Consider the following 10641-nt stretch of genomic DNA (forward strand, 5'->3'; position numbering starts at 1 on the left):
GATGACAGCGTCGGCCTTGTTGAAGACGTGGTGAGGGCAGGGGTCAGTCGGAGATCCGGAATGGATGGAGTTCATTGTGCGGATGGTGTCTTCAGTGCTGATCGGAGTCCAGGTGCGGAGGGTGGTGGTGGGTGGCGTTGTTGCGGTTGTGGCTTGCGTTGGTTGGTTGCTGAAGCTGTTGTGTATGTCCGCGATCTTGTTGTGGAAGTAGGACGCGAGGGAGTTGCAGAGGTCTTGCGACGGGGTGATGTCATTGTTTCCGGCGTTGGGGTTGGAGAGCTCTTTCACGATGTTGAAGAGTTCCTTGCAGTTGTGTGCGTTGTTGTCCAGCCGGTCCTTGTATGTATTTTTCTTGGTGGCGCGGATCAGTTGGTGGTGTTTCCGGGTGGCGAGCTTGAGGGTGGTCATGTTGTCCGTAGTTGGTTCCCTTCTCCAGACTTTCTCGAGGGCTCGACAGTTCTTCTTGGAGCTCTTGAGTTCGTCGGTGAACCATGGTGTTTTTCTGCTGCAGGGTCTGCTGGGTGGGGTTCTCAGAGGGGCGAGTTCGTCCGCGCAGTTGTTGATCCACTTCGTGAGGTTGTCGGCGGCCTGGCTGGGGTTCGCTGAGCTGGCGGGGGGGTGCTGGCTCAGGGAAGCGGTGAGCTGGTCGGCTGTGATCTTGTTCCAGCTTCTTCGGGCAACCTGTTGCTGGTGGTGGTGGATCGTCGTTCTTTTGAAGGTGAAGTGGACGCAGCTGTGGTCCGTCCAGTGGAGTCCTGTTGCGTGGCTGAAGGTGACGTCTTTGCTGGATGAGAAGACGGCGTCGAGTGTGTGTCCGGCGAGGTGGGTGGGGGTGGTCACCAGTTGCTTGAGTCCGAGGTTGGCGAGGTTGTCGAGCAGGCTGATGGTGTTGCGGTCGCTGTTGTTCTCCAGGTGGAAGTTGAGGTCCCCCAGGAGGATGTAGTCGGCGGAGGGGAGGGCATGCGGGCTGACGAAGTCGGCGATGTCCTCGCTGAATCGTGCGCGTGGACCCGGGGGTCGGTAGATCAGGGTGCCTCTGAGGGTGGTCTTCGGGTTGGTGTGGATCTGGAAGTGCAGGTGTTCAGCGGTGGTTAGGGTGTCGTCGGTGTTGGTCGTGATGCGGATGGTGTCTCTGTGGATGATGGCAATGCCTCCTCCCGTCAGGTTGGCGGTGCGGTCCCTCCGGATGATCTTGTAGCCCTCCGGGATGGCGATGGCGATGTCTGGGGCTGAGGAGGCGTTCATCCAGGTCTCGGTGAGGAAGGCAACGTCAGGGGCGGTGGTGTCGAGGAGGTTCCAGAGTTCTACGGCGTGTCTGTGGACGGAGCGGGTGTTGAGCAGGATGCACTTGAGGTGGTTGCTGCTGATGTTCGGCTTGGCGAGTGCTGGTGCAGGATGAGTCCGGATGCAGGTGAACTTGCAGGCGTGGCAGCTGAAGGGTCCGTGGGTGTGCTTCGGGGCGGCTCGATGACATCCTGGGATGTGGCCGGTGTTGAGTGCGATGAGATCGGCGGCGTTGTAGGTTCGTCGGGTCGGTTTCCGTCGGTGGGGGCCAGGGGTCCTGGCGCTGGTCGCGATCCGGTCGCGGACGGGCGCAGACGGGCTTACCTTTGGCGCGCCTTCGGCGCACAATCGGCGCGCCCGCTGCGCGTCAGCGCTGCGCGTTCGCACGGTCGCCATTTAAGGCGAAGTGCGCGGGTGGGCGGAGCAGCTGGGAGGCGGGAGCGGGGAGGGAACAGAAGGAAAAAAGGGGCGGGGTCGGCGGTGGTGGCGGGAAGCGGGGGGCGGCGAGGAAGGCGGGAAACAGGAAGGAGAACGGGCAGAGACTACGAAGAAACAAGCACAAATGACAATCAAAACACGCTTAACACGGGCAGAAACTACGAACAACAAGCACAAATGATGGTCAAAACACGCTTAACACGGGCAAAATCTACGAGAGAAAAACAAGCACAAATGATTTACAAAACAGAACAGAGCAACGATAGCAGGGTCAGCCGGCAGCGAGGCAGGCAGCGAGGCAGAGGGCACAGCAGAGGGGCACACGCAGCAGCTGGTGGCCGTGCGGCGCGGGGGTGTCCCACAAGTGGGTCACACTCACCTGTGTCGCACGGTCGCCATTTAAGGCCAAGTGCGCGGGTGGGCGGAGCAGCTGGGAGGCGGGAGCGGGGAGGGAACAGAAGGAAAAAAGGGGCGGGGTCGGCGGTGGTGGCGGGAAGCGGGGGGCGGCGAGGAAGGCGGGAAACAGGAAGGAGAACGGGCAGAGACTACGAAGAAACAAGCACAAATGACAATCAAAACACGCTTAACACGGGCAGAAACTACGAACAACAAGCACAAATGATGGTCAAAACACGCTTAACACGGGCAAAATCTACGAGTACCCCATAACCCAAAACTATATCTGAACCCTTAAAATACCCAAACACCCCAAAACATAAACCTCAGTACCCCAAAACATATACACCTATACCCATACTTACCTTATCCAAACATTAAAAAAAACATGCTTTTACCATTCATGCATTTACAACAAATTTCGTTGCAAATGTATGAGTGGTAAAAGCATATAAAATGTAATGCCATGCGTTATAATGGCATTGCGGAGTCATGGTACTTTCGTAATGAAAGTATGCGGAGTGATGGTATGCGGAAAGAAAGTTGCGGAATAATGGGTGTTTGCCCTCCCCCGGTAAGTACATTGTTGGCACGGCGGCCCACATCTCCAGAAACATACTCATATTTTTTCACCACCCATTTGAAAAATGCACAGGTCTCTCTCATTGATGGCCAGCACCGAAATACACTTTTAGACACACCTCCCGCCACAAGTTCTAGAATTGCGAACTTTAGAGCTGGGGAGCTTTGTTTGAATCTCGGCATCAGCTCAACATCCTGTGATTCCAGGCAAATCGCTTTGTCTCCCCATGCCTACCACAAATGAATGTGTTCTTCTTTAATGTAAATTATGCTCATACCATGTTGTCGAGTTCGCGCTATATAATATTGCAAGGAAAAATAAAGTAGGGAAACTCGAGTTCACACACTACTGAACGCGCACTCTTAAGTGTATCAGCAGTGCACTGTGAATCGGAGCGTTTCACAGGCCTGTCACAGATAAGAAATGCTATCAAAACGAAATCCTACAAAACAATATACTACTGGCCGGCAGCAATTCATACCCGGACAACGTCGGGATGGGCTGCTAGTATATATATATAAAAAAGAAAAAAAGAAGCAGAGTACTCTGGGCAGTTCTCAAGTTTAGGTGGAAAACAGCTCCTGTATAGAGCACTCTCAACATCTGCTCACCTCAAATGTCTGCTTTTCTATCAAAGTCTTTAAGCATAGGATTAGCACAGTGCTATCCACGCCGAGATAGAAATGGACCAAGTCTTTTGCCATTTCTACAGCAAAGTTTTTAAGCACAGGACTAGCACAGTGCTGTCCTTGCCGAGCTGTAAAATTATAAAAGCCATTAACACTCCAGGCACAACATTACAGCTTTGAATTGGTAAAATACCAACCAAGCCAACCTGAAATGAATAAAAGCAACCCCTGGAGTGGGAGTAGTAAATCTTACCCCCCCCGCCGCACCCGAAGTCCAATGCTTTCCCTACTGTTTCATAGACTTGAGTCGAAAAATCAAATTTAACCCCTCCGAACTCCAATGCTTTCAGAACTGTTGACCAGACTGGAGTGGGAATAATAAATTTTATTTCTCTGAAGTTCCTAACACTTTCCCTACTGTTGCACAGAGGAGTGGACATAGTAAATCCTACCCCTCCGAAACGCAACACTTTCTCTACTGTTGCACAGAATGGAGGTGGAATACTCCTCTTAAGTCCGATACTTTACCAACTGTTGACCTATTTAGAGTGGGATTAGTAAATGTAACCTCTCTGAAAGACTATGCTTTCTCTACTGTTCCATAAACAGGAGTGTAAAAACAGTAGGTGTTATTACTTCAATACTTTTCCCAATATTGTTTAAAAATATCTATTATTATTATTTGTTTCTTTTTTTAATTTAGTATTATTTGTGTGTATATATATATATATATATATATATATATATATATATATATATATATATATATTATATATACATATATATATATATATATTTATTTTCCAATCCTGCTTTCGAATTCCAAAAACAGGCACCGACTCCATGGGATGTGGATCAAACAAAAGTATTTATTCCATGCGATGCAGCCAGACGCGTTTCGACAGACAAGTCCGCCTTGCTCAATACATCTGGATTCACTAAAGTGAGTTAACATTATATCATGTTGAACTTGTGACACACAGGAGCAGTGAATCGTCATGACAACTGGGTAGGGAGTGAAAGACATAGAAGATTTCATGACACATTACAGGTCATGCATCATCCTCTGTGAACAAACTTATAAAATGTGACTGTTTTTAGAATTCACACATGATGTTATCTAGAAAATGTATATGTACATGAACAGCAACTTATTTGTTAGAAAGTCGCAACTTCGGAGACAGCGGAACCCGCATCTGTTGACAGAGACAAAACACCCCCTTCAAGCATTGATAGTTGATGTCTGCTGCGTGCGCATCCTGCTGCGATATTGTTTGTCTATGGACCCAAGCTGGCGTGTTGCCTGTCAGGTCTGTTATGCACATCTATTGTGATGGTATGTTTCTCCCACCTGTCCACTACGTGTGTTCACAGTATTGTGTGCATTGAAATTGTGATGCTGCTGCGTGTTTGTCTATGCACTCGTACTAACGTGGGAAGGTCGGGTTTAATTTTTTTAAAGCACGCGTATGTCGCCCAAGTGGGCGTTGGTGCGGGTGTTTAAAACTGGGTCTTATTGCTTTAAGATTGTCATTTACGATTATTTGTGTGTGTGTGTGTGTGTGTATATATATATATATATATATATATTCACTGAAAAAACCATAGGTTATAGACCATATATAGTTAGGAATTAGCATTTACAAAACCTTGAAAATTCACTGAAAAAACCATAGGTTATAGACCATATATAGTTAGGAATTAGCATTTAAAAAACCTTATTTTACTCACACAAAACCATTGAAATTCCATATATAGTTAGTTGCACTAACTATATATCGCGCACCCGCAATCCACTGCTGATCATGTCACATATTACATCATTCATGACATGGTCAGTGACATCACTGATGACATCACTGATGACATCTCAAATGACATCACTGATGACATCACTGATGACATCTCATTTGACATCATTCTTGTGCTAATACGATAAACCTCTTCAGACTCTAATATAACCTTAGATACACTCAGTGTATACAGACACTCACACACTGTCACTCATCCATGGAGTTACTCACACACCTAGTCAGTCATGCAAAGAAACAATCTCACCTCCATTTCCTTAACTATACAGTTATACACACCTTACTTATTCAAGCATATACTAACACATATTTACTCTCTTACACAATCCCTGATACAAGTTCACAATGATCCATACAGCCACTCACACATTCAGTGGCTCTCATGCACAGTTAATTATATATGCCAACTCTCACATGTACTGTGTTTTACATATGTACTTACTATGACATGTAGCATTGAGATATCCATTCACTCATCAATATACTCATGCACACAGTCAACTGCCCATGTAGCTGTTTCCACATGCACTCTTGAACTCATACACCTAGTGAATCAACTGCTGACACATCTATGCACAGAGTCACACACCTCCCAGCCACCCCCACACAAACTCAATCTCCCATACAAATACTTGGGCAACCAATCAATAACACATATAGCCTCTCGTATAGCTAATGATCAACACATGCAGCAGTTTACATCACAACAGACATACTGATGCACACATTCAGACTGTTTAGTCACTAACCCATGCATTTAGTACGACACATTTATTCACTCACTCACAGTCAGTCACGCACCTACTAAATCCTTCATCCAGACACTTATACATCCACTCATTCTTCAATATATCAAACATATTTAAACTTTACAGAAACACACAGTCACTGGATGATGTCATCAGTGATGTCATCAGTGATGTCATTTGAGATGTCATCAGTGATGTCATCAGTGATGTCATTTGAGATGTCATCAGTGATGTCATCAGTGATGTCATTTGAGATGTCATCAGTGATGTCATCAGTGATGTCACTGACCATGTCATGAATGATGTAATATGTGACATGATCAGCAGTGGATTGCGGGTGCGCGATATATAGTTAGTGCAACTAACTATATATGGAATTTCAATGGTTTTGTGTGAGTAAAATAAGGTTTTTTAAATGCTAATTCCTAACTATATATGGTCTATAACCTATGGTTTTTTCAGTGAATTTTCAAGGTTTTGTAAATGCTAATTCCTAACTATATATGGTCTATAACCTATGGTTTTTTCAGTGAATTTCAATGGTTTTTTAATAGCAAATATCATAAGCTGTCGAATGTCAAGTACGTGGTAAGTGAAAACATTTTCGTGTTTATGCACACTGATCTGCTTTGAATGGTGCCCCCCCCCCCCTCATTTCTATTAGGAGTACTCTCTCTTTGCAGATAGTGAAAGGTAGTTAACGCAGGCCTTTGCCCCCATTGTAATCCGTCGTGCCTGCTTCTCTCTCCATTTGATTGATTGTTATCCAAGTATTTACTGTTTTAGAATTAGTTCTCTTTGGTTCATTCTCTATTTACAAACAAACACAGAGTCGCAATACTCTGTTTAGTCTTTGCAGATAACGAAAAATCGTGTAAAAAACAAAGAAAAGGAATCGAGCAAAATCAGTAGGCCACTAATGGGATTTCTTTTTGACCTCGCTAAAATAGAAACATTAGGAACAACCCCTCATGACAAATACAAAACTAGTGAGATGAACTGAACTCCACACAATGATGGCTGCAAAACAGCTCGGCTCCGCCACCCACCCCGCCCAAAATAACGATAAAGAACGGCTGCCATGATTGGTTGCGGAATGACCACGACGGAGCTACGAAATGGTGCTGCTCTCATGCTAACCCCAGCTTCAGTCTGAAACATCCAGAAACACTGTAGACTACCAATTCGATCAGTTCCGGTAGCGCCCCAATGTAACCCGGTAGAGAAGAACTAGCCCTCCCCTCTTTGACTGATGGTTCTTGTTGCCTGTCCCTTCTGTTGTCATTTAACAGAACTATTTAGCCTGCTGAAAGGGGTTGTGTTCCGACCGCTGGTTGGTGGAGACATTTTGACTATATTCTGTACCTGCGTTGTCGCGTAATGCGTCATATGACGCGCCGCGTTAGCGCATCCGGAAGTCATCCGGGGCGCGCAGCGCGTAACGTAAGCATAACAAGTCATGTGACTTGTTAATAAAACTTTTCATTGGTTCATTTTACTTTTCTTATTGTAATGATGAAAGGCTTGGTCATATGACCTAAAAATTACGCTTTTCATTACTTCCGAACATTATTTTTTCTTAAATATATGTTATAATGTTCCAGGCTAATGTACTTTCCCGGAAATTTTACAACTGTCCTGCAAGTAAAATATATTCTTTTTTCGAGAAAAAGAGCGTTTCTTCGTCCCATGACGGAGCCGTTGAGCAAAAGAGGGTCGACCTGCTGTCTTAGTCGCCGATAAGCCTGAATATGAGATTCTTATCGATCACTTTATGTTGCAGGAATAGAAAACACAACAGCCCTTGACCATTTATCTTTACTGCGTTCCTTCGTATTATACCTTTTACCCTTCATGTAATTGGTCTGCTTTATTTCACTTGCCTTTTAATGATTCTAAAACAGTCACTATTATTAAAAACTTTACCAATGTATATACTACTACCATGTTTTCTTTTAAAAACCTTTATTGTGAAAATTTCATTATACAAATACGAGCCTATAACCACGTGGGCCTGCCACAGAGCAAACTGTAATCGTATATGATGAATAGACATTTACACTGTAGAGGAACGTAACGGGCGAGCCATTAGGTTGCAAGAACTAAGGTGTCTAACAGTTACGGAATCGGTGGACGTACATTTTATAATTAAAATACGACAGGGCCAGTTACAATAAAATTATCTAGATATACATTTGCGGGCAAGTACCATGGGTGACGTTAATTCGAACTTTCAACAGTACAGTAATCAATAACACATCAGAACTTAATATCAATAGGGATGTCGAAATATTCAATCAATTCTCGTCCCCGCCCGCCATGTGCTTCAAAACTGCATACGTATCTCGTGATTTCAAGGTTCTGCAACCAGTACACAACAAGGAGTTACGAGTCCCATTTATTCCGGCGCCATTTTGGGCGAGGACGGGCAGGTCCAGGATATAGTCAAAATGTCTCTACCAACCATCGACTATGATGATGTTCATATGCTGTATTTATTAGAGTAACACTCATCTGTCCACATGAAATTAATTTGCCACAATCTAAACATGTCATTTTAATCTTTCCAAAGTTCTTCTAAATATTTGGGACCGTTTCCCTTGCCTCTGAAGCTCTCAGTGCCACTTCTTTGATGAATGTACTAGCAGGTCAGGGGTTCTCCTCCAAATCTCTCTTTTATGCAGCACTATAATTAATTGGTGCCACCTCTCCATATGACGATGCATGGTATAGTTACCACAACTATATTTTTTTTCGGTTCCTCTGGAGAGTTCATCGTGGCAGATGAAGCGTGTAACGTACCGGGCATTTACCTTTTTTTGCATGTACAGGAAAGGAAAAAAAAATCGAGCGTCCGAGTTCTAAGGTGTCCCAGGGCCATTTTAGTGGACCAGGCCCAAATCCAAAGAACAGGCCGCCATTTTGAGAGTCCTCTTGCAGCCGCCTGTCGCTGTAGCATCAAGAGCAGCCGAAACTCAGCTGAATGGCAACTAAAACGGTAAAGGGGCGCCCCACTACAGCAGACGAGCCTCCACCTAGGAAGGCCCATTCACGCCGGCTCCCCCCCCCTTCGGGCACCCCACGCCGTTATTCGGAGCAGTATTGTAGGATGGCCACACCAGTGCGGCAACTTGCTAGACATCACCTCGGTGGTAACCGAATCTCAACGCCTTGTGGTGTCTCCTATTCAGAAAACATTGTTATGCTGCCTTCGACCTATTCGCCGCAAGTGCGCACACAACTCAACTGCATAGCTTGCTAGACACCACCTCGGTGCCATCCGGATCTTGGAATGTCAGCACCTTTTGGTGTCTTCTCTTCAGAAAATATTATTGCGCTGCCTTTGGCCCCATTCGCACATCAGTCCGCTACTGACGCCATCTCACAGGCTAATGGGGCGCCCCACGCCGACTTTCAGCATTGTAGAATAACCACACCAGTACAGCAACTTGCTAGACATCACCTCGGTGCCATCCGGATCTCGGCGCCCCACTGCAGATGAAGTGCCTCTCAACTATGAAACCACCACGGTGACATCCGGATCTTGGCGCGTTGTGCTGCCTTCGGCCTATTCGCACATCGGTCCGCTACTGACGCCATCTCACAGGCTAATGGGGCGACCCACGCCGAGTTTCAGCATTGTAGGATGACCACACCAGTACAGCAACTTGCTAGACATCACCTCGGTGCCATCCGGATCTCGGCGCCCCACTGCAGATGAAGTGCCTCTCAACTATGAAACCACCACGGTGACATCCGGATCTTGGCGCGTTGTGCTGCCTTCGGCCTATTCGCACATCGGTCCGCTACTGACGCCATCTCACAGGCTAATGGGGCGACCCACGCCGAGTTTCAGCATTGTAGGATGACCACACCAGTACAGCAACTTGCTAGACATCACCTCAGTGCCATCCGAATCTTGGCATCTCAACGCCTAGTGGTATCTTCCATACAAAAAATATTGTTACGCTGCCTTTGGCCCCATTCGCACATCAGTCCGCAACTTAGACATCACCTCGGTGCCATCCGGATCTTGGCATCTCAGCGCCTTGTGGTGTCAGTCAGAAAATATTGTTGCGCTGCCTTTGGCCCCATTCGCACATCGGTCCGCTACTGACGCCATCTCACAGGCCAACGGGGCGCCCCACGCCGACTTTCAACATTGTAGGATGGCCACAGTAGTGCGACAACTTACTAGACACCACCTCGGTGCCATCCGGATCTTGGCGCGTTGTGCTGCCTTCGGCCTATTCGCACATCGGTCCACTACTGACGCAAACTCACAGGCCAACGGGGCGCCCCACGCCGACTTTCAGCATTGTAGGATGGCCACACCAGTGCTGCAACTTGCTGGACATCACCTCGGTGCCATCCGGATCTTGGCGCGTTGTATTGCCTTCGGCCTATTCGCACATCAGTCCGCTACTGACGCCGCCTCACGTGCCAACGTATTTTCTCCGCATTTTATACCCTATGCCGCATAACAGGTCATGTGACTTGTTTATAAAACTTTTCATTGGTTCATTTTACTTTTGGTTTCCTAATGATGGAAGGCTTGATCATATGACCTAAAAACAACACTTTTCATTGGATGAAAACTTTTTTTTTCCCCCAAACGATGAAAGCCCCACCTTGTTTCTGGATGTTTCAGACTAAACTGGCGTCAGCATGAGAGCACCACCATCTCGTAGCTCCGTCGTGGTCATTCCGCGAGCAATCATGGCAGCCGCTCCCCACCAGAAGCCTGCAGG

This window comes from Lissotriton helveticus, chromosome 6 (genome assembly GCF_964261635.1).
Source record: "Lissotriton helveticus chromosome 6, aLisHel1.1, whole genome shotgun sequence".
In the NCBI taxonomy this organism is placed as follows: Eukaryota; Metazoa; Chordata; class Amphibia; order Caudata; family Salamandridae; genus Lissotriton; species Lissotriton helveticus.